Consider the following 23,146-nt stretch of genomic DNA (forward strand, 5'->3'; position numbering starts at 1 on the left):
GAGGAGGGATAGAGGGAAAGGGAAGGCCTCCTAGAGGAGGTGAGCTCTCACTAGGGCTTTGAAGAGGGGATAAGAGCTAGTTTGGGGGATGTGAGGGGGGAAGACATGCCAGGTCAGGGGTAGGACGTGGGCCAGGGGTCAATGGTGGGACAGACGAGAACAAGGCACAGTTAAGAAGTTAGCGGCAGAAGAGCAGAGTGTGCGGCCTGGGCTGTAGAAGGAGAGAGGGAGGTGAGGTAGGAGAGGGCCAGGTGTTGGAGAGCCTTGAAGCCAAGGGTGAGGAGTTTTTGCTTCATTGAAAGGTTGATAGGCAACGACTGGAGGTTTCTGAGGAGGGGAGTGACATGCCCAGAGCGTTAAACACTTACTATGGGCCAGGAACTGTAGTGGATACAAGAAAAGTAGTTTGGACACAGTCTCGGTCCCATGTGGGGCTCACAGTCTCACTCCCCATTTAACAGATGAGGTAATTAATTAAGGTAGAGAGAACTGAAGTATCTTGCCCAAGGTCCCACAGCAGACAAGTGGAGGAGGTAGGATTAGAACCCATGACCTTTGGACTCCCAGGTCCATGTTCTAGCCATTACTCCAAACTGCTCCTGTTGTGGTGCCCTCTTTCTGTTCCTGCTTTAACAGTGCAATTCCAAGTTGTCAGGAGAATCCCTGGGGAAGGCTCTGTCCTCCTCCTCCTCTTCCTCCTCCTCCTCCTCCTCCTTCTTCTCCTTCTTCTTCTTAAGATGTAACACCCTCTTACTGCTGTGCACTACAGATAATTATAATACAATCAATCAATGATATTTATTGAGTCTTTACTGTGCTCTGCACAGGATTGATTGCGTCATTCATTCAATTGTACTTATTGAGCACTTACTGTGTGCAGAGCACTGTACTCAGCACCTGGCAGATACAATTCAGCAACAAAGCATGACAGTCCCTGCCCAACAATGGGCTCACAGTCTAGAAGGGGGGAGACAGATATCAAAACGAGTAAAGAGGCATCAATAGCATCAATACAAATACATAGGATTATAGATATATACACATTATTAATAAAATAAATTGAATAATAAATATGTACATATATACACAAGTGCTGTGGGGAAGTGAGGGATAGAGCAGAGGGAGGAATTCGGGGTGATGGGGAGTGAGGAGGAGCTGAGGAAAAGGGGACTTAGTCTGGGAAGGTATCCCGGAGGGGGTGAGCTTTCAGTAGTATCCCGATCTCACATACAAAAATGTATTTGGCTGAGTTTTATGGAAATTCTGCAACTCTTTATTATGTGTGAATGTATTAGCTGAGATGCACATGCTCGAATGCAGACAATGATCACTCCACCTTAAACCCACAGCATTTCCATATATATTCGAATACGTTGTTGCTTCTATCCATCATTTATTTTAGTTACTGTCTCCCCCACTATGCTGGAAACTTCCTCTAGACAACCAGCTTGTTATGGGCAGGAAACTAGTCTACCATATCGGTCATACTGTACTCTCAGAGTGTTTAGTACAGTGCTCTGCACACGGTAAGTGCCCAGTGAATATGATTGACTGCCTGTGGGCAGAGCAATGTATTGCGCATTTGGGAGACTAGAAAAAAAGCACAATTCAGGGACCCTTAGAGTTTACCAATCAGTCAATCAGTGAAATTTATCAAGCGCTTACTGTGTGCAGAGCAGTGTTTGGGAGAGTATAACGCAACATGTCCAAGACTGAGCTCCTTATCTTCCCTCTCAAGCCCTGTCCTCTCCCTGACTTTTCCATCACTGTGGACGGCACTACCATCCTTCCCATCTCACAAGCCCACAAACCTGGTGTCATCCTTGGCTCCGCTCTCTCTTTCATCCCACACATCCAGTCCATCACCAAAACCTGCCGGTCTCACCTTCATAATATTGCCGAGATCTGCCCTTTCCTCTCCATCCAAACTACCACCTTGCTGGTACAATCTCTCTTAATATCTCCTCTCTGATCCCCAATCCTCCTGGCTCTCCCCGCTCCAGTCTATACTTCACTCTGCTGCCTGGATTATCTTTCTAGAGAAACACTCTGGGCACATCACTCCCCTCCTCAAAAACCTCCAGTGGTTGCCTGTCAACCTTCACATGAAACAAAAACTCTTCACTCTTGGTTTCAAAGCTCTCCATCACCTTGCCCCTTCTTATCTCACCTACCTTCTCTCCTTCTACAGCCCACCCCATACACCTCCACTCTTCTGCTGCTCACCTCCTCACGGTACCTCATTCTCACCTTTCCCACCGTCCACCCCTGGCCCTCATCCTACCTCTGACCTGGAACGTTCTCTCTGACCTCCCTTCCTCCTCTCTCGCCCCGCTCCGGTCTATTCTTCACTCCGCTGCCCGGCTCATCTTCCAGCAGAAACGATCTGGGCATGTCACTCCCCTTCTTAAACAACTCCAGTGGTTGCCTATCGACCTCCGCTCCAAACAAAAACTCCTCACCCTAGGCTTCGAGGCTCTCCATCACCTTGCCCCTTCCTACCTCTCCTCCCTTCTCTCTTTCTAACGCCCACCCCGCACGCTCCGCTCCTCCGCCGCCCACCTCCTCGCCGTCCCTTGGTCTCGCCTATCCCGCCGTCGACCCCTGGGTCGCGTCCTCCCGCGGTCCTGGAACGCCCTCCCTCCTCACCTCCGCCAAACTGATTCTCTTTCCCTCTTCAAAACCTTACTTAAAAATCACCTCCTCCAAGAGGCCTTCCCAGACTGAGCTCCTCTTCCCCCTCTACTCCCTCTGCCATCCCCCCTTTACCTCTCTGCAGCTAAAGCCTCATTTTCCCCTTTTCCCTCTGCTCCTCCACCTTTCCCTTCCCATCCCCACAGCACCGTACTCGTCCGCTCAACTGTATATATTTTCGTTACCCTATTTATTTTGTTAATCAATTGTACATCGCCTCGATTCTATTTAGTTGCCATTGTGTTTACGAGATGTTCTTCCCCTCGACGCTGTTTATCGCCATTGTTCTCGTCTGTCCGTCTCCCCCGATCAGACCGTAAGCCCGTCAAACGGCAGGGACTGTCTCTATCTGTTGTCGACTTGTTCATCCCAAGCGCTTAGTACAGTGCTCTGCACATAGTAAGTGCTCAATAAATACTATTGAATGAACGTCCTCCTGCCTCACATCCACCAAGCTAACTCTCTTCCCCTCTTCAAAGCTCTACCTAGAGCTCACCTCCTGCAGGAGGCCTTCCCACACTGACCCCTCCCTTTTCCTCTTTCCCTCTTCCCCTACCCATTTCCCCTACTCCCTCCCTCTGCTCTTCCCCCTTCCCTTCCCCATAGCACTTGTGTATATGTGTATATATTATTTATCACTCTATTTCATTAATGATGTGTAAATATCTACAATTCTATTTGTCTATTTTGATGGTATTGATGCCCGACAACTTGTTTTGTCGTCTGTCTCCCTGTTTTAGACTGTGAGCCCGCTGTCGGACAGGGATTGTCTCTATCCGTTGCTGAATTGTACATTCCAAGCACTTAGTACCGTGCTCTGCACACAGTAAGTGCTCAATAAATACAATTGAATGAGTGAGCAGAGTTGGTAGACATGTTTCCTGCTCGCAACACGCTTATAATCTAGAGGGGAGTTTACTAGTTTGTAAACTGGGGAGACAGATGCTAGACTATTTGACAGGAAGAAGAAACAATGCAGAACAGTGTATAAGGACATGTATGGAATGTGGGTTGAAGGTGGAGTGGTGTGTGTTTGTGTTTGAATCTGCATTTGCACATGTGGAACTCAGTTACTTTGCTTGCACATAATGAAATGCAGCTGAGTTGCCATAAAACTCAGCCAAATAAGTTCTCGTTTGTGAGATCAGAATGAAATCAATCCTTTAATACTGCCTATTGGCTGGACAATTCATAAAACTGATCCTACACTGAAAGATTTGTAGACAAATTGATCTGTGCATAGGAGAATCCCTTGTGGATTCATTTAGAGGAACCATACTCTTAAGAATCTGTAAAAATGCTAATAAGACTCATGCCTCACCAACTTAGGCCTTGCTCCTTATTTGTTCTGGCTTTGAGATAACTTTGGAAAAGCAATACATTGTCACCAGGGGTAATAAATGATGCATACATAAAATAGCGACCTTAAACAAGTACATTTCTCTTGAAGAGATCAATTTACACACCCTTTCTGCTTAAATTTCAGTACCAATTATGCGTCATGCCTTCCATATACAAATGACAGAAAATCCATTTTAATCAACCTTAATTTCCAAGAAAGGTGCATTTTTACCAGTGGCCGTTAAGGGGAAAGGAGAAAATGTGAGAAAGAATGGAAGGAAATTGCATTTTAAAAATGAAACGTTTTGCAAAATTTCTGATGTCAAGTGGACCAATTAAGTAATGGGTTTTTGATATACTATGCTTGACATTTGTGGATTAGATGAATAATATAGTTCAGGTATGAATTGACCCAGGTAGCATAAATGAGGTGCTTTTTTTGGCAAAGGAATATTTTTAGAGAAAAATTAAGTGGATTAGAAAAACATCTGCAGTATCTAGGTAATTGATACCTATATACATCTATAGCTAGATAGACATATAACATATATATAACTCTCTATAGAGCTACATATAGATATATATATATAAAACTATATATACATATATAATTATATATAACTGTATATATATAAAACAAATATATAACTTTCCTTTTGTGTGGAAGTAACAATAATAATGATGGCATTTGTTAACTGTTTACTATGTGCTAAGGACCGTACTTAGAGCTGGTGTAAACGGTAATCAGGTCGGACAAAATCTTTTTTCCATTTTACAGAAGAGGGGACTAAGGTACAGAGAGGTTAATTGACATGCCCAAGGTCACAACAAAGGCAAGTGGCAGACCTAGGATTAAAACCCAAGTGTCCCGAATCCTAGACTCAAGCTCTTTCCACTAGGCAGTACTGCTTTTCACTAAACTAAGCCTGAGGATGGGTATTGTTCATTAAGCATATTGACTAGAAAATTTCATCCATTTTCTTCCTGTGGTGACATAACAAAGGAAAAACCAGTGAATAGAAGGAAATTAATAATGGCATCATGGACCATCAGAATGGCACATGGCATTGAATCAGCTCTCTTCCCACTCATCCTGGTCCCGCCCAGCTAACGCTTTCTTCCTCTAATAATAATAATGGCATTTGTTAAGTGCTTACTATGTGCTCGAGCACCATTCTAAGCACTGAATGCCAGCCTCCTTGTTCTTACCTCTCCCAAACCCTGTCTCTTGTCTCCTGGCCTCCCTCTCTGAAACTCCCTCCCACTTCACATCCGGCACTTCACCATCACTCTCCCCATCTCAAAGCCCTCCCAGAGTGACATCTCCTCCAAGAGACCTTCCCTGATTGATTTCTCCTTCTCCCCACCCTGTATCGTCCCTTGCTTTTGCACCTCCCAAGCACTGGGGTAGTCATTTCCCAGCTCCGGGGCACTTTCATTCATTCAGTAGTATTTATTGAGCGCTTACTATGTGCAGAGCACTGTACTAAGCGCTTGGGATGAACAAGTCGGCAACAGATAGAGACAGTCCCTGCCGTTTGACGGGCTTACGGTCTAATCGGGGGAGACGGACAGACAAGAACAATGGCAATAAATAGAGTCAAGGGGAAGAACATCTCGTAAAAACAATGGCAACTAAATAGAATCAAGGCGATGTACAATTCATTAACAAAATAAATAGGGTAACGAAAATATATACAGTTGTATATATTTTGTATATTTTGTATATATTATGTATATTTTGTATATATTATATATATTTTGTATAGTTGTATATATAAAATATATACAGTTGTATACAGTGTATACACATATACACTTATGTGCATATCTTTATACTTTATTGCTTCTCCTTCCTGTAATGTGTTACAATGTCTGCTTCCCTCATTAGATTCTGCACTCCTCGAGGACAGGGATAGTGCCTAAGAACTCTAATGTACACCATGGCCTAGTGGATAGAGCACGGGCCTGGGATTCAGAAGGACCCTGGTTCTAAATCCAGCTCTGCCACTTGTCTTTCCCACTGTGGGAGCCTGAAGCCCAACCCACAAAATACACATCCCCCTGCCCCAGGATGGCTACAGCCCAGAGAATGAACCAACAGGTCAAGAAACCAAAGCCATGCGGGTGTCTGGGTGCTAGTGTTTATGGTGATCCTGTGAGCCCGGTGTAGGCAGGGATTGTCTCTCTTTATTGCTGAATTGTCCTTTCCAAGTGCTTAGCACAGTGCTCTGCTTACAATAAGTAAATACGATTGAATAAATAAATGTTCCTTCTGCCCTTTTTACCCCGTCAACCATCCCATGATTCTCTCTGTTTCTGCAAGCATTTTATAGGCAGAGACTGTCTCTACCAAATTTGCTCTAAGGTGTATTGTACTCCCCCAGCCACTTAGTACAGTACTCTGCACACAGTAAATGCTCAATAAATATGATAGATTAATTATTGCTTAAGGGCAAGTTTCCTTATTTTTGAAGTGTTTACTGGGAATTTCAGACCTTTGATAGTTGGCTCCAGACTGAGGAGATGGATATGATTTCATTTCCTGCCATCCCCTCCTTGTAGCAAGATATCCCAGTCTTCTCCATGGTTCACTTCAATGCTATTTTCACCACTCAGAGATTCCCTTTATCTGCAGCCCCCCTCCCTTATCCTATTCATTCTTTTCCGTGTGTTTACAAACCCTTGAGGATATTCACCTATTATTATCACTGTTCCTAGCTCTATCTGTTTGCTATCCTTGAGAAAAATCTCCAGCTATTCTTACTCTTTCTTCCTCTCTTAGCTGTTCTTGAAGGGATTCTCCAGCTGATCTTTCCTTTATTCTCTTCCATCCTTTGGCTCCCAGTGCTTTAATCTCTTAGGCCTCAAATATTCAAACACCTCAAACCCTACATCACAACCCTCCCAAAATATCCTCAGTGACAAATAGCAATGAAGAAAAATAAAATTCTATAAAAATCTGGATAAGATCATTAGAGTGACCGCAAGGGAAGCAATATGGCCTAGTGGATAGAGTATGGGCCTGGGAATCAGAAGGACTTGGGTCTAACTTTGGCTCCACCATTTAATCCATCAATCCATCAATCAATCAATTGTACTTACTGAGCGCTTACTGTGGAGCAGAGCACTGTACTAAGCAATTGAGAGAGTATAATATGATATAACAATGTAACAGATGACATTCCTGGCCCACAGTGAGTTTACAGTCTAGAGGGGGAGATAGATATTAATGTAAATAAGTGTTACAGATGTGCTGTGGGGCTGGGAGAGGGGATGAATGAAGGGAACAAGTCAGGGTGATGCAGGAGTGAGTGACAGAAAAGGAAAAGAGGTCTTAGGGAAGCCCTCATGGACCTATGCCATCAATAAGGCTTGGAAGGAAGGGAGAGTAATTGTCAGATATTAAGAAGGAGGACTTTCCAGGCTATAGGCAGGATGTGGGCAAGAGGTTGGAGGCGAGATAGCCAGGACTGTTGTACAGTGAGTAAGTAGACATTAGATCTGTTTGACTTTTGTCTACCCCAGTCCTTAGCGTGGTGACTGGCACGAGGTAAGTACTTAATGGTCGTCACAGTTGTTAAGTCAATCAATCAATCAATCAATCAATCATATTTCTTGATTGCTCCCTGCATTCAGTACACTGTACTAAATGCTTGAGAGAGTGCAACATAACAATACAGGAGAGTTGGTAAACACAGTCCCTGAACACAACAAGCTTACAGTCTACAGGAATGTTAAATGTGCAGCATAAAGTAAGCCCTGTGTGGTCAGCAGTTTTCTCTTTTAATTGCTGAATTGTACTTTCCAAGAGCTGAGTAGAGTGCCCTGCACTCAGTACGCATGCAACAAATACGACTGAATGAAGTAATACTTATTTCAAATAGCCATCCCTTACCTGGAATTTGTTTCAAATGAGGATGCAAGATGTGTCTACTACTTGAGGTATGAATACAGGAAACAGGGAAACTCAACTGCCAGGATCATCTGACATCAGATTCATTCATTCAATCATATTTTTTTGAGCTCTTACTGTGTGCAGAGCACTGTACCAAGCTCTTGGGCCAATACAACACAACAAAAAACAGAGACATTCCCTGCCTGCAAGGAGCTTATAGTCTAAAGTGGGTAATACAGATATAAATACAAATAAATAAATTACAGATATGTACATAAGTGCTGTGTAGCTGGGAGTGGGGAAGAACAAAGGGAGTGAGTCAGGGAGATGCACAAGGGAGTGGGAGAAGAGGAAATGTGGGGGCTTAGACTAGGTAGGCATCTTTGAGGAGATGTGCCTTCAGTGAGACTTGGAAGAGGGGGAAAATAAATGTCTTTCAGATAGGAGGAGTGAGGGGCTTCCAGGCCAGAGGCAGGATGTGGGTGAGGGGTAGGCGGTGAGATAGGTGAGATTGAGGCACAGTGAGAAGGTTAGCACTATAGGAGTGAAGTTTGCGGTCTGGGCTGTAGGAGGAGAATAGCAAGGTGAGGTAGGAGGGGGCAAGGTGATGGACAGCTTTAATAATACAGATGACAGTAATCGCTCAGTAAACACAACTGAATAAATGAAGGAATGAAATTTCTTCAGCTGATAAAATAGTACCAGAATAGGCCATCGCCTCACTACTCTCTTACTACGACCCTGCCCGCACACTGTGCATTAGAGGAGCCTTCTCATTGTACATTCCAAGTGCTTAGTACAGTGCTCTGCACATAGTAAGCGCTCAATAAATACGATTGAATGAATGAATTGTACCTCGATCTCATCTATCTTGTCGTGACCTCTCACCCACATCCTGCCTCTGGCCTGGAACTTCCTCCCTCCTCATATCTGACAGATAATTTTTCTCTCCTCCCTTCAAAGCCTTATTGAAAACACATCTCCTCCAAGAGACTAAGTCCTCCTTTCCTCTTCTCCCACTTTCTTCTGCATCCCCCTGGCTTGTTCCCTTTATTCATTCCCTCTTCCAAGGACCACAGCACTTATGACCATATCTGTAATTTATTTATTTATATTAATGCGTCTCCCCCTCTAAACTGTAAACTTGTTGTGGGCAGGGAATATGTCTATCGCTATAATGTAATAATGTTGGTATTTGTTAAGCGCTTACTATGTGCCGAGCACTTTTCTAAGCGCTGGGGGAGACATGGGGTCATCAGGTTGTCCCACGTGAGGCTCACGGTATTAATCCCCATTTTACAGATGAGAGAACTGAGGCACAGAGAAGTGAAGTGACTTGCCCACAGTCACACAGCTGACAAGTGAAAGATCTGGGATTCGAACCCATGACCTCTGACTCCCAAGCCCGGCCTCTTTCCACTGAGCCACGCTGTAGTCTCCCAACACGTAGTACGGGGCTCTGTACACAGTAAGCTCTCAATAAATATGGCCCACTGACTGGTTGAAAATCGAATCCTCCTTTTTCAAGGTTAATTCCAGTTTTGCTCTTTTTTTCTCCCCATTTCCCTGGTAACCAAACTGAGGGATCATGAAATGAAAAATCTGATTCACAAGTCATTCAGTAGGACAGTTCCATATGGCTGTATACCTCTGAAAATGTAATGGTGGTGGAACTGGGAATAACAGCTAGGTTTTCTGACTCATGACCTATTTCACCATAGTTTCTTCCCCCCGAATCCAATTGGTTTTCTGTTTCATTCCATATAGTGGCCATAGAAGGGAAAGCAAATCAGTAAATGCAGAACTACTGGAATTGCTTTCTTATGCTTGCAACTAAATGCAACACAAACAAGGTCTTTGAAATAACAACGAGCGTGAATCATATCAGCTCTTTCCTGTGTTTTCATTCTTCCGTTGGGTAGGAAAAAATACCGATCTATCTCATTCCGCAAATCGTACAGAAGACGTTTCCTAGAAAGATTTCACAGTATCGGTCAATCAGAAACTGGTTTCCTTTTCTTAAAGGACATATTTCAGTCCATGGCATTAATATTTACTAGATCTCTCCTGGGTTGATAAAAAACAGATAGGGAACAAATTATTTTGGAGGCACAGTGGAAGGTCTGAGAGATTTTATAGCTGCTTAAACTTTTCAGGGTATTCACAAAATAACTCTTTTCACTTACCATTCAGTGCCAAGCAGATTGTTGAGATGCTTAGCATTCAGATTTGAGAATATGTTTCACCCCCAAAAGCATCTTTAGATGCTGAATGTACCAGCAACGTTTTCATGAATATCCTAAAGCAAAAAGGAAATTGGGTAGGTAGGCGTTCCTAAATAAATGTATGTGTTTCGTCATAAATATCTAAAAAAAATAAAATCCTTCAGTATAGGCAACCCATACAAAACAAGAAAATCAACATAAAAACTGTGTGCGTAACCTTTTAGATTGCTATTTACAACCATCAAGTATCCCAGTGCTGATTGTATTCTCTTAAATGAATGATTGATTCCTGATGTTCCCATAAAATATTTTAAAAGGATGATTGAAGTACACAAACGTATAATACATTGATTAATAGGAAGAGTCTTTACGTATGAAATATAAAATTTATTCCATCCTCGACTTGTAAGTAGGTAAAATTTCCTCCAGGGAGAAGGTGTTTTAAACTACATAGTTTCAATTCAGGTTTGAAGACACAGGCTTTGTCAGGCTAGATCGTAAACTCCTCTAGGCCAGGGGTGATGTTCACTTACTCTTGCGTACCCTACCAAGTGCTTAGAACAGTGACCTGCAAACAGAAATCAGTGAATCACTTGCAGTTATTATTGAGCACTTAATGTTTGCAGAGCACTGTACTAAGCAGGTAGAAGATTTCAGTACAACAGAATTAGTAGACAGGTTCCCTGCTCACTCAGAGCTTACAATTTGAGGGGGTGACTCTTGACTCTAAAATCAATAAATTTTGGCTTTGAAAATAAATGCTGTGGACTGAGGTGGGGTGACTATCAAGTGCATAAGAGTATAGACACATCTAAGTGCATAGGTGTTGTAGAAAGGAGAGGGAATAATAATAATCATTATTATTATAGTACTTGTTAAGTGCTTGCTATGTGCCAAGCACTGCCCTAAGCACTAGAGAAGATACAAATCAGTCAAATTAGACACAGACCCTATCCCACAAGGGGGTCACACTTTTAAACCCTATTTTACAGATGAGGTAACTAAGTCCCAGTCAATTTTCATCATCTAGAAATGCATCTTCAGTAGCAACTAATCAATGCTAACAATAAATTTACCAAAATCCTATCAGGTCTTACCCATTTAGATCAGTTCAATCAAATGTTTTCTTGGAGCTTGAGACTCATGTTGTAAGGTAGAACTATTTATAGGACATTCTTCCCTTAAGAAGGGGCATGACCTAGTAGAAGGAGCCCAGGCCTGGGATCCAGATGACTTTGATTCTAATTCCGCTCTTCCACATGTCCGCTGTGTGACCTTGGGGAAATCACTTCACTTCTCTGTGCCTCAGATGCCCCATCTGTAAAATGGGGATTTAAACCCTACTCATTCCTGCTTAGATTGTGAGCTCCATGTGATACAGGAACTGGGTCAAATCTGATTGACTTGTATCTACCCCAGCATTTAGTACAGTGTCCGGCACACAATAAGCGCTTAAAAAGTATCATTTAAAATATTCTTGTTTTGATTACTTTCTAAAGGATTCACTCCCTTTATAGTACAGGAAGGCAACTTCTCTACTCACTTATTGTTCTTCTTCACTCACCTTCAAAGGGTTTGAACATGTTATTCCAATCTCCAGTTCAACACTAAGTCTGTTGTTTTCTTTGGCTTCATTTTGATAAATATGAAACCTGACTGATGGTATATTGAATACCATCATAAGTGTTTTCCTTTCCTCTTTCTCTATTCTAATGTTCAATAGAAGGATTTAATGCCCAGTCAAAAGTGTAATTCAGAATATAAAAGCTATTTAGAGGCGTTCTCAAAAAGGGTTTTTCGCTTCCCGTCTGACTAAATTGAAATGCTAATAGGATTTAGAATTATGAAGCTTTATTATGATCACTGTATTTTGCATTTTGATCATTTTGATGTAATAAGAGATGCACTTTTTGCAAAAGAACTTCCTAGTCCTAATTTAAAATGGCAGATGAAGAATAAAAATAACACTCATAAAACAAACTTCAAGGTTTAGAGATCAAAGAGTATTTTACATTCAATTTTGGAAACTTATTTCTTCATGAAGGGGTCCCAAATAGAGCAAGTCTGTCCAGTTGCCTATGACCCACTTAAGGAGATAGGACATTCTTGGTTCAAACTAATGGAATACATATTGTGAACAGAGTCCTCTTAAAAAGTAACAGAACAATTACTGACAGCCCGGTAGAATATATTGTTCAGAATGAAAGCAATGTTTCATACTGTAAATTTTAATGCGAAGATTTGGTGCACTATTTTTGCCTAATGTATGTTGGTAGATAGTAGCGGATTCATCATCATCATCCGTTAACATTTAATGAGTGCTCACGAAGGGAACTAGGTGTTTGTTTAGTGGAGGAATGGCCTTCATGTTTTGAGAATGTTTCTTGAGCGGAGAAGCTAGTGACGAATTCGGCACTGTTTGAAGAATCGGGACAGCCCGCTAGGCCGTAAATTCACTGTGGATTGAGGATGTGTCTATCAACTCCGTTGTCATGTACTCACACAGTGCTTAGTGCAGTCCTCTGCAAATGCTGAACACACTGATGATAATAAGAGTGAGAATGAGGCTTATCTGGAATTTTGCAAGGCAAATATCCTACAGGAAATTCCAACAACGATATCACAAAAATTCTCTGTTCCACCTGGTAAAAATCCCTCTGGGGAAGAATATAATAATAATAATGACTGCAATATTTGTTAAACACTTACTTACTTCCTGACAAGCACTCTACTAAGTGCTGGAGTGGATACAAGCAAATCAGGTTGGACACAGTCTCCATCCCACATGGGGCTCATCCTTAATCTCCATTTTACAGGTGAGGTAACTGAGGCCCGGAGAAGTGAAGTGACTTGCCCACGGTCACCTAGAAGACTGGTGACAGAGCCAGGATTAGAACCCAGGTCCTTCTGACTCCCAGGCCCACGCTCTACCCATTAGGCCACGCTGCTCTCCTGTTGTATACTTTCTCCTTTTGCCCAAACTAAGTGCTTTTCTGAATTTAGGCCTGCACATTTTAGGTTTGCTGCAGCCACGGCCTTTAGGAAACGGCTGGGAGTCAGGGGTCACCTTGGATGAGAGCAGAGAGGGAGAGATACCAGAAATGGAATCGGGAAGGAAAGAGGCCTCTCCCCTTCTATCTGTCTAGAAGCAGACTATATCAACTGTCAGTCATATTTATTGAGCACTTACTGTTTGCAAAGCATTGTACTAAGCGCTTGGGAGAGTACGATGGAATCGGTAGACACGTTCTCTGCCCACCGTGAGTTTAGAATCAAGATCGTTAAGCGCTTACTAATTGCCAAGGATAGAGGTGGATAATCAGGTACAAGATTATCAGGTGACATGCAGGGCCTGTCAAACGGGACTCACGATCTAAAGTGGTGGAGAAGAGGCACGGAATCTACAGATGAGGAAGCCGAGACACAGAGAGGTTAAGCGGCTTAACCAAAGTCACACAACAGGTAAGGGTATAGAATGCGTGTCTCCTCCAAGCCTGAGCTCTTTCACTAGGCTAGGCTGTTTCTTAGTAGATATGATCCTTCCCCTTAAGGATCCCACCACCTAAAGAGAGGGAGAGACACTAAAATAAATTGCAGAAAAGAGGAAGAAGGAAGCAATAGAGTATAAAGATCTGAATGTAAGTGCTATGTGGAGGGAGGGGTTTCAATCAATTCCCAAGTGCGTGGCTACAGCAGAAATGCTGCAGTGGCAGTTGTTGGGAGGAGAGGGAGATAGGAAAGAGATAAATAAGTACAAGCGTGGCTCACTGGAAAGAGCACGGGCTTTGGAGTCAGAGGTCATGGGTTCGCACCCCCGCTCTGCCACTTGCCAGCTGTGTGACTTTGGGCAAGTCACTTAACTTCTTGGTGCCTCAGTTCCCTCATCTGTAAAATGGGGATTAAGACTGTGAGCCCCACGTGGTACAACTTGATTCCCCTGTGTCTACCCCAGCGCTTAGAACAGTGCTCGGCACATAATAAGCACTTAAAAAAAACCAACATTATTATTATTATTATTATTATTATTAAAAAGCTCTCAAGGGAGTTATTAAGTGAGAAAATAATCAAAGAAGGCCTCTTGGAGGAGATTTATTCATTCATTCATTCAATAGTATTTATTGAGCGTTTACTATGTGCAAAGCACTGTACTAAGCACTTGAAATGTACAAGTCGGCAACAGACAGAGGCAGTCCCTGCCCTTTGACGGGCTTATAGTCTAATCGGGGGAGACGGACAGACAAGAACAATGGCAATAAATAGAGTCAAGGGGAAGAACATCTCATAAAATCAATGGCAACTAAATAGAATCAGGGTGATGTACATCTCATTAAACAAAATAAACAAAACGAATAGGGTGATAAAGATATATACAGTCGAGCGGACGAGTACAGTGCTGAGGGGGTGGGACGGGAGGGGGGAGGAGCAGAGGGAAAGCGGGGAGAAGAGGGTTTAGCTGCGGAGAGGTGAAGAGGGAAAGAGGTAGATGGGATTTCAGGAGTGTATGAAGGGTCCAGACGGGAGAGGGAGGGTGGGAACACAGGTCTAAGGGGAAGACATGAGAGAACGTAACACCTCCTGAGTTTTCCTCCAACTAAATAATAAAAATCATCATAATAGCTGGGATATCTTTGGAAGTTCTTTCTGTATGTGAAGCACTGCACTAGAGCACACGGGGTAGAAACAATTCAGTTATATCTGACACAGTGTCCCACAGCCTGAAGAGGGAGAGAGAAAAAAGACATTTAATCCCCATTTTTCAGATGAGGAAACTGAAGCACAGATAATTTAAGGTCACACAGCAGTAAGTGACAGAAGTTGCATTATAACCCCAGGTCCCTTGATTATCAGTCCTATGCTCTTTCCACCAGGCCATGCTGTACAATTTTCTGATTAAAAAATTGAGTTTGAGAACAATCCAGTATCCAGTTAAATATTTCAGCATTAGAATGCCTCAAGAGACTGAGGTATTTGTCATGTCAATTAAATATGCTTGACTTTTATTATCATGGTAATATGCACTAGGATCTCCTGACTTCTTTTGGCATGTGATGTAAAATAATGACATTTCTCACACTGGCCCATGCGTGCTTTCTGACTGCAGTACATCATCTGAGGCAAGCTTGAACGCTTCTCATTTATTTCAAACCTACTTAGAATTTGATATTTCCTTTCTCACTCAAAGCAAATCAGTGCAGACCACCCTAAAAAGCCTCAAAGAAAACACCCCATGTCTCCTTTGATAACCCCTATGATTTTGAGAAGCAGCACGGCTCAGTGGAAAGAGCACGGGCTTGGGAGTCAGAGGTTTTGGGTTCAAATTCCGGGCTTAGCCGCTTGTCAGCTGTGTGACTTTGGGCAAGTCACCCAACTTCTCTGTGCCTCAGTTACCTCATCTATAAAACGGGGATTAAGACTGTGAGCCCCACGTGGGACAACCTGATCACCTTGTATCCTCCCCAGTGCTTAGAACAGTGCTTTGCACATAGTAAGCACTTAACAACTGTCATTATTCTTATTATTTTTTCCTTTGGCTAATTCAGACAGTCTGAAAACAAAGCAAGACTCATGATAATAATTGATAATAATAGTTATTATGGCATGTGTAAAGTGATTACTATGTGCTAAGCACTGTTCTAAGAGCTGGGGTAGATACGAGGTAATCAGATTGTCCCACGTGGGGCTCATAGTCTTAATCATCATTTTAGAGATGAGGTAACTGAGGCAAAGAGAAGTTCAATGGCTTGCCCAAGGTTGCTCAGTAGACAAGTGGTAGAGCCGGAATTAGAACCCATGTCCTCTGACTTCCAAGCTGGTGCTCTTTCCACGAAGCTGCACTGCTTCTCTAGTCTGAAGAGATGTGAATTATAATGTGCATCACCTATAAAAGTATTAATAGCATCATCACTAAATCAATCCACAGTACTTATTGGGTACTCACACTGTACGGAGCACTGTACTAAGTGCTTCTGAGAGGATTGTCTCAGAAATTTGTACTATAACATTTTTAGGGAAAGAAGTGGGGTTCAGACAGATAAAATTTAATTTTGGTCAGTAATTAAGGGAATGGTGAATATAGTCACGTGCTGAATTAAAGACAGCTGTGTTTAATAATAATAATAATTATGAGATTTGTTAAGTGCTTACTATGTGCCAAGCACTGTTCTAAGGGCTAATTGTGGACTTTGTTAAGCATTTAATAGGTGTCAAGCACTGAACTGGGGGCTGGAATAGAGTCCAGGTCCTCTGACTCCCAAGGTTGAACTCTTTCCAGTAGATCACACTGCTCCTCAATATGGTGCCCACATGGAAAACTCCTTTTATTCAAGAACCCAGCATAACACAGCCCTCAGAGCTCAGAGTAAGATGACCATTTTCACATTTACTATCGTTATTTCAGACACATATTTGAAATTGCTCCCTCCAGTTATCACCTCATCCCCCTTCTACTATTCCTCTCCAAATTCCTTGAATGTGTCTATTACACCCATACCTCCACTTCCTCTCCTCCAACTCTCTCCTTGACCCCCTCCAATCCGGCTCTCTCCCCCTTCACTCTACCAAAGCCGCCCTCTCAAAAGTCACCAGTGATGTCCAAATCTGACAACCCCTATTCCATCTGAATCTTCCTCTATACCTCAGCTGCCTTTGCCACTGTCGACCATCCCCTTCTTCTGGAAAGATTATCCAGTCTTGGCTTCACTGACACTGTCTTCTCTTGATTCTCTTCCTATCTCTTTGCTCATTCTCAGTCTCTTTTGCACACTCCTCCCCTTCGAAGTTCAGTTCTGAGTTCTCCTCTCTTCTCCTTCTACACCCACTCCACTGGAGAACTAATTTGTTTCCATGGCTTCATCTACCATCTCTAGGCAGCTGATTCCCAAATCTTCACTTCCAAGGATGATCTCATCTCCTTCTCCACAGTCTCATATTTCCTCTTGCCTTCAGGATATGTCTCCTTGGATGTCCCACTGGCACCTCAAATTAGCATATCCAAAACAAAAATTCCTTTCCGAACCTTGTGTCCTCGGTGCCTTTCCCATTACCGTGCAAAGTACCACTATCCTCCCCGTCTCACAGGACTGTAATCTTGGTATTACCTCTGCCTCATGTCTCTCAACCCACATATTCAATGTCACCAGATCCTGCCAGGTACACCTTTATAACATCGCTATAATCCGCCCTTTCCTCTCCATCCCAACTGCTACTGTGCTGATCCAAACACTTATCACATCACATATCAACTACTGTAACAGCCTCCTTGCTGACCTCCCAGCCTCCTGTGTCTCCTCATTTCCAATCCTTACTTCACTCTGCTGCCCTGATCATTTTTCTAAATTAAAGTTCAATTTGCGTCTCCCCACTCAAAATCCTCCAGTGGTCGCCTCCCCACTTCAACATCAAACAGAAGCTCCTTACCATGAGCTTTGAAGTTCCTAATCAGCTCACCCCTCTCATCTTACCTTCCTGTTTTCCTTCTACAACCCAGTTCACATGTTTCTCCCCTCTAACACTAACCTGCTAACTGTTCCTAGACCTCATCTAATTCATCACCAGCTCCTTGCTCACATCTTCCCTGTGGCCTGGAGGTTCCTCCCCCTCCACTTCTAATAGCCCACGACTCTCCCCACTTTCAAAGCCCTATTAAAATTGCATCTCCTCCAAGAGGCCAACCTCGAATAAGCCCTCTTTTCCCCTACATCCCCTCCCTTCTTGGTCACCTATGCACCTCTATCTGCCCCCCAAAATACGTTGAGGATAACTTTGGGTGTATTGCTTGAAATTTATGCCTGCTTTCTAGTTCAGCTGTACCCTGATAATAATACTAATGTTGGTATTTATTAAGCGCTTACTATGTGCAAAGCACTGTTCTAAGCGCTGGGGGGATACAAGGTGATCAGGTTGTCCCTCATGGGGCTCACAGTCTTCATCCCCATTTTACAGATGAGGTAACTGAGGCCCAGAGAAGTTAAGTGACTTGCCTAAAGTCACACAGCAGACAAGTGGCAGACCCGGGATTAGAACCCGTGACCTCTGACTCCTAAGCCCGTGCTCTTTCCACTGAGCCACGATACTCCCTGATATTGTTTTGGCAGTGAAATTTTGAACACCTAGCTCTTCAAATGTGTGTCTGAAGTAACGATAGTAAACCTGAAAATGGTCATCTTACTCTGAGCTCTGAAGGGCTGTGTTATGCGGGATACTTGAATAAAATGAGTTTACCACACGGGCACCATATTATTACCTGGATTGATTTTAGCCAGTTGTAGGACGGTTAACTCCTCATCACAAAATGTGCTGAAAAAACATCTTCTGAATCGTGTCAATCGAAAGTCACGGAGGTGGCAGGTGATATGCGCGTCCTACTGTTTCCCTCTTCAGATGCTTTCCTGCCCGGTTTATCATCCCCATAAAAATGCCGAAGAGTGATTCAGGAACCTTGTCTCCTAGTTGTCTGTAGGGACAAGTAAATGAGATGAATCCAAATGGCATTTCTTTTATTTTTCTTGGTAAATGGAACCTATTTCTGAACAAGAGCACGTTTTAATTAAAATTGAAAATGTGGTACTTAGGTAAATGGGTTTTGTTAGAGAGAAGTGGTAAAGAAATCTAGACGGGAAATTCAATGAGAAGCAGCGTGGTCTAGTGGATAGGGCACGAGCCAGAGAATCAAGAGGACCTGGGCTCTAATCCCCACTCTACCATTTGTTTGTTGTGTGACCTGGGGCATGACAACTTAATTTCTTTGCACCTCCATTATCTCATCTGTAAAATGGAGATTAAGACTGGGAACCTCGTGTGGAGCAGGGACTTTGTCCAACCCAGTGTGCTCGTATCCACCCTAGCGCTTAATACAGTGCCTGGCACATAGCAAGCATTTAACAAAAAAAAAAAAGCAGTTATTAATGAAACCAAATCAATTGATGTAGAACAATCTCTGACTAGTGGACCAAAAGGAAATTATAAGAAATTGGCCCAGTCATTTCATTTGCAGCATATCATCTAGATGCACCTGGCTGGGAATCCGAGCCAGAAGGAATCTGACAAAACCTATTGACTTTGAATGAGCCATTGATCGATCGACAATCGGTAGTATTTCTTGAGCAGCTTAGTCTGAACAGATCATCCTACTAAGTGCTTGTGATAGAGCAACTGAGTTAAGTAACCGTGATAATAACAATCAATAATTATAATAATTAAGAGTCGTAGTATTTGTTTAATGATAATGTTGGTATTTGTTAAGCACTTACTAGGTGCAGAGCACTGTTCTAAGCACTGGGGTAGATACAGGGTAATCAGGTTGTCCCACGTGGGGCTCACAGTCTTCATCCCCATTTTACAGATGAGATAACTGAGGCACAGAGAAGTTAAGTGTCTTGCCAACAGTCACAGAGCTGACGAGTGGCAGAGCCAGGATTCAAACCCATGACTTCTGACTCCTGAGCCCAGGCTCTTTCCACTGAGCCACACACTTTCTATGTGCCCAGCACTCTACTAAACACAAGGGAGGATATAAGATGTTCAGGTCAGACACAGCCTCTGTCCCACATGGGGCTCATAGTTGAAGTAGGAGGGAGAACAGCTATTGAATCCCCATTTGATAGATGAGGAAACTGAGGCACAGAGAATTAAGTGACTTGCCCAAGGTCACACAGCAGGCAAGCGGCAGAGCCAGGATTAGACCCCAGGTCTTCCGACTCCCAAGCCCTTGCTTTTTCTACTAGCTCATGACGCTTCCTCCAAATCCATAAGGAGCTTACAGTCTAGAGGGGACACAGATAGGTAGTGGGGAGTGAGATTGATTAAAGATATGGACACCTCAGTTATTGGTGGATAAGGGAAGAAGGAGTACTCAGTCAATCAATGGCATTTATTCAGTATTTACTATGTGCAGAACGGTGTACTAAGCACATGGGAGAGAACAATACAAGACATTAGCAGACATGCTTCCTGCCCATAACAAGATTACAGTCTAGAGGGAGCTTACTCAAATACTTAGGTGACACAGAAGTACTGAGGTGAAAATGGAGGGTATAAAATACACTTCTGTATATATCTGTAATTTATTTATGCTAATGTCTGTCTCCACCTCTAGACTGCAAACTCGCTGTGGGCAGGAAACCTGTCCATTTATTGTTCTGTTGTACTCTCCCAAGTACTTAGTACAGTGCTCTGCACACAGTAAGCACTCACTAAATACAATTGAGTGACTGACTGACTGAAATGAGAGATCATTTATTGTCAAGGAGAAATTTGCAAAGGATCTTCTGGGCGGCCTTTGGATGGAATCCTATGAAAGCTTTTCTCTACTGAATGAATTGATGTGGATTAGATAGGAGGTGAGGTGTGATGGTGTTGAATTTAAATTCTTTTCTCAAACCACATAAATTTGGTGTGACTGATCCTTTTGATTTCAGGATTCACTAGTTCACCTTCCGGTGTATACCACATCTTTAATAATCCATGCTCTCCTCTGGCAGTAGAAGACAGCAGTAGACCCAGAGTGCAAATCTATTTCTTAGTACTGTAATAGGAAACATAATCACATTTATTAATTAGATTGTAAACTCCTTGAGGGCAGGGACAGAGTCATCTACTTTTATTAGATGATTCAGAGCCCCTAATACAGCACAAGAGGCACTCAGATTCATTCATTCATTAGTATTTATTGAGTGCTTACTATGTGCAGAGCACTGTACTAAGCTCTTGGAATGAACAAGTCGGCAACAGAGACAGTCCCTGCCATTTGACGGGCTTACGGTCTAATCGGGGAAGACGGACAGACGAGAACGATGGCGATAAATAGAGTCGAGGGGAAGAACATCTCGTAAAAACAATGGCAACTAAATAGAATCGAGGCGATGTACAATTCATTAACAAAATAAATAGGGTAACAAAAATATATACAGTTGAGCGGACGAGTACAGTGCTGTGGGGATGGGAAGGGAGAGGTGGAGGAGCAGAGGGAAAAGGGGAAAAGAGGGTTAAGCTGCGGAGAGGTAAAGGGGGGATGGCAGAGGGAGTAGAGGGAGAAGAGGAGCTCAGTCTGGGAACGCCTCTCGGAGGAGGTGAGTTTTAAGTAGGGTTTTGAAGAGGGAAAGAGAATCAGTTTGGCGGAGGTGAGGAGGGAGGGCGTTCCGGGACCGCGGGAGGACGCGACCCGGGGGTCGACGGCGGGATGGGCGAGACTGAGGGACGGCGAGGAGGTGGGCGGCGGAGGAGCGGAGGGTGCGGGGTGGGGGGTAGAAAGAGAGAAGGGAGGAGAGGTAGGAAGGGGCAAGGTGACGGAGAGCCTCGAAGCCTAGAGTGAGGAGTTTTTGTTTGGAGCGGAGGTCGATAGGCAACCACTGGAGTTGTTTAAGAAGGGGAGTGACAGGCCCGGATCGTTTCTGCGGGAAGATGAGCCGGGCGGCGGAGTGAAGAATAGACCGGAGCGGGGCGAGAGAGGAGGAAGGGAGGTCAGAGAGAAGGCTGACACGGTAGTCTAGCCAGGATATAACGAGAGCCCGTAACAGTAAGGTAGCCGTCTGGGTGGAGAGGAAAGGGCGGATCTTGGCGATATCGTAGAGGTGAAACCGGCAGCTCTCGGTAACGGATAGGATGCGTGGGGTGAACGAGAGAGACGAGTCAAGGACGACACCGAGATTGTGGGCCCGAGAGACGGGAAGGATGGTCGTGCCATCGACGGTGATAGAGAAGTCTGGGAGAGGACCGGGTTTGGGAGGGAAGATGAGGAGCTCGGTCTCGCTCATGTTGAGTTTTAGGTGGCGGGCCGACATCCAGGCGGAGACGTCCCGGAGGCGGGAGGAGATGCGAGCCCGAAGGGAGGGGGAGAGGACAGGGGCGGAGATGTAGATCTGCGTGTCATCTGCGTAGAGATGGTAGTCGAAGCCGTGAGAGCGGATGAGTTCACCGAGGGAGTGAGTGTAAATGGAGAACAGAAGAGGGCCAAGAACTGACCCTTGAGGAACTCCAACAGTTAAAGGATGGGAGGGGGAGGAGGCACCCGCGAAGGAGACCGAGAATGATCGGCCAGAGAGGTGAGAGGAGAACCGGGAGAAGACAGAGTCCGTGAAGCCAAGGTGAGATAAGGTATGGAGGAGGAGGGGATGGTCGACAGTGTCAAAGGCAGCAGAGAGGTCAAGGAGGATCAGAATGGAGTAGGAGCCATTGGATTTGGCAAGAAGGAAGTCACGGGTGACCTTAGAGAGAGCAGTCTCGGTAGAGCGGAGGGGACGGAAGCCAGATCGGAGGGGGTCTAGGAGAGAATGTGAGTTAAGGAATTCTAGGCATCGATTGTAGACGACTCGTTCTAGGATTCATTCATATTTATTGAGCACTTTCTGTGAGCAGAGCACTGACTAAGCGCTTGATTAAGTCACTGTATACAGGAGGTGCTCAGTGCAGTCCTCGGCACATAGGAGGTGTGCATTTTGCTATGCAATTGTGTACAACTGATTAATTGATGGATTGATTAGGAGGTGCTCAGTACCCAGATTTGCACAGCGGAGGTGTTGAGTACAGTATTACTTAGACTGTGAACCTCATGTGGGACAGGGACTGCATCTGACCTGACTGACTTGTATGCACCCCAATGCCGGACTGTGAGCCCTTTGTGGAAAGAGACTGTCTCTATTTGTTGTTGGATTGTACTTCCCAACCACTTGATAATAATAATGTTGGTATTTGTTATGCGTTTACTATGTGCCGAGCACTGTTCTAAGCGCTGGGGTAGACACAGGGGAATCGGGTTGTCCCCCATGGGGCTCACAGTCTTAATCCCTATTTTACAGATGAGGTAACTGAGGCACCGAGAAGTTAAGTGACTTGCCCAAAGTCTAATACAGGGTTCTGCACAAAGTAAGTGTTCAATAAATATGACTGAGTGAACATAACAAGTGCTTAACAAACACCGCAGTCATCACTATCAGGTTGGCCCTCCCATCTCTGAGCTGACAGTGCCTGTGATAAACTGAAATCCAGGAATGCC

The sequence above is a fragment of the Ornithorhynchus anatinus genome, chromosome 2 (assembly GCF_004115215.2).
Source record: "Ornithorhynchus anatinus isolate Pmale09 chromosome 2, mOrnAna1.pri.v4, whole genome shotgun sequence".
In the NCBI taxonomy this organism is placed as follows: domain Eukaryota; kingdom Metazoa; phylum Chordata; class Mammalia; order Monotremata; family Ornithorhynchidae; genus Ornithorhynchus; species Ornithorhynchus anatinus.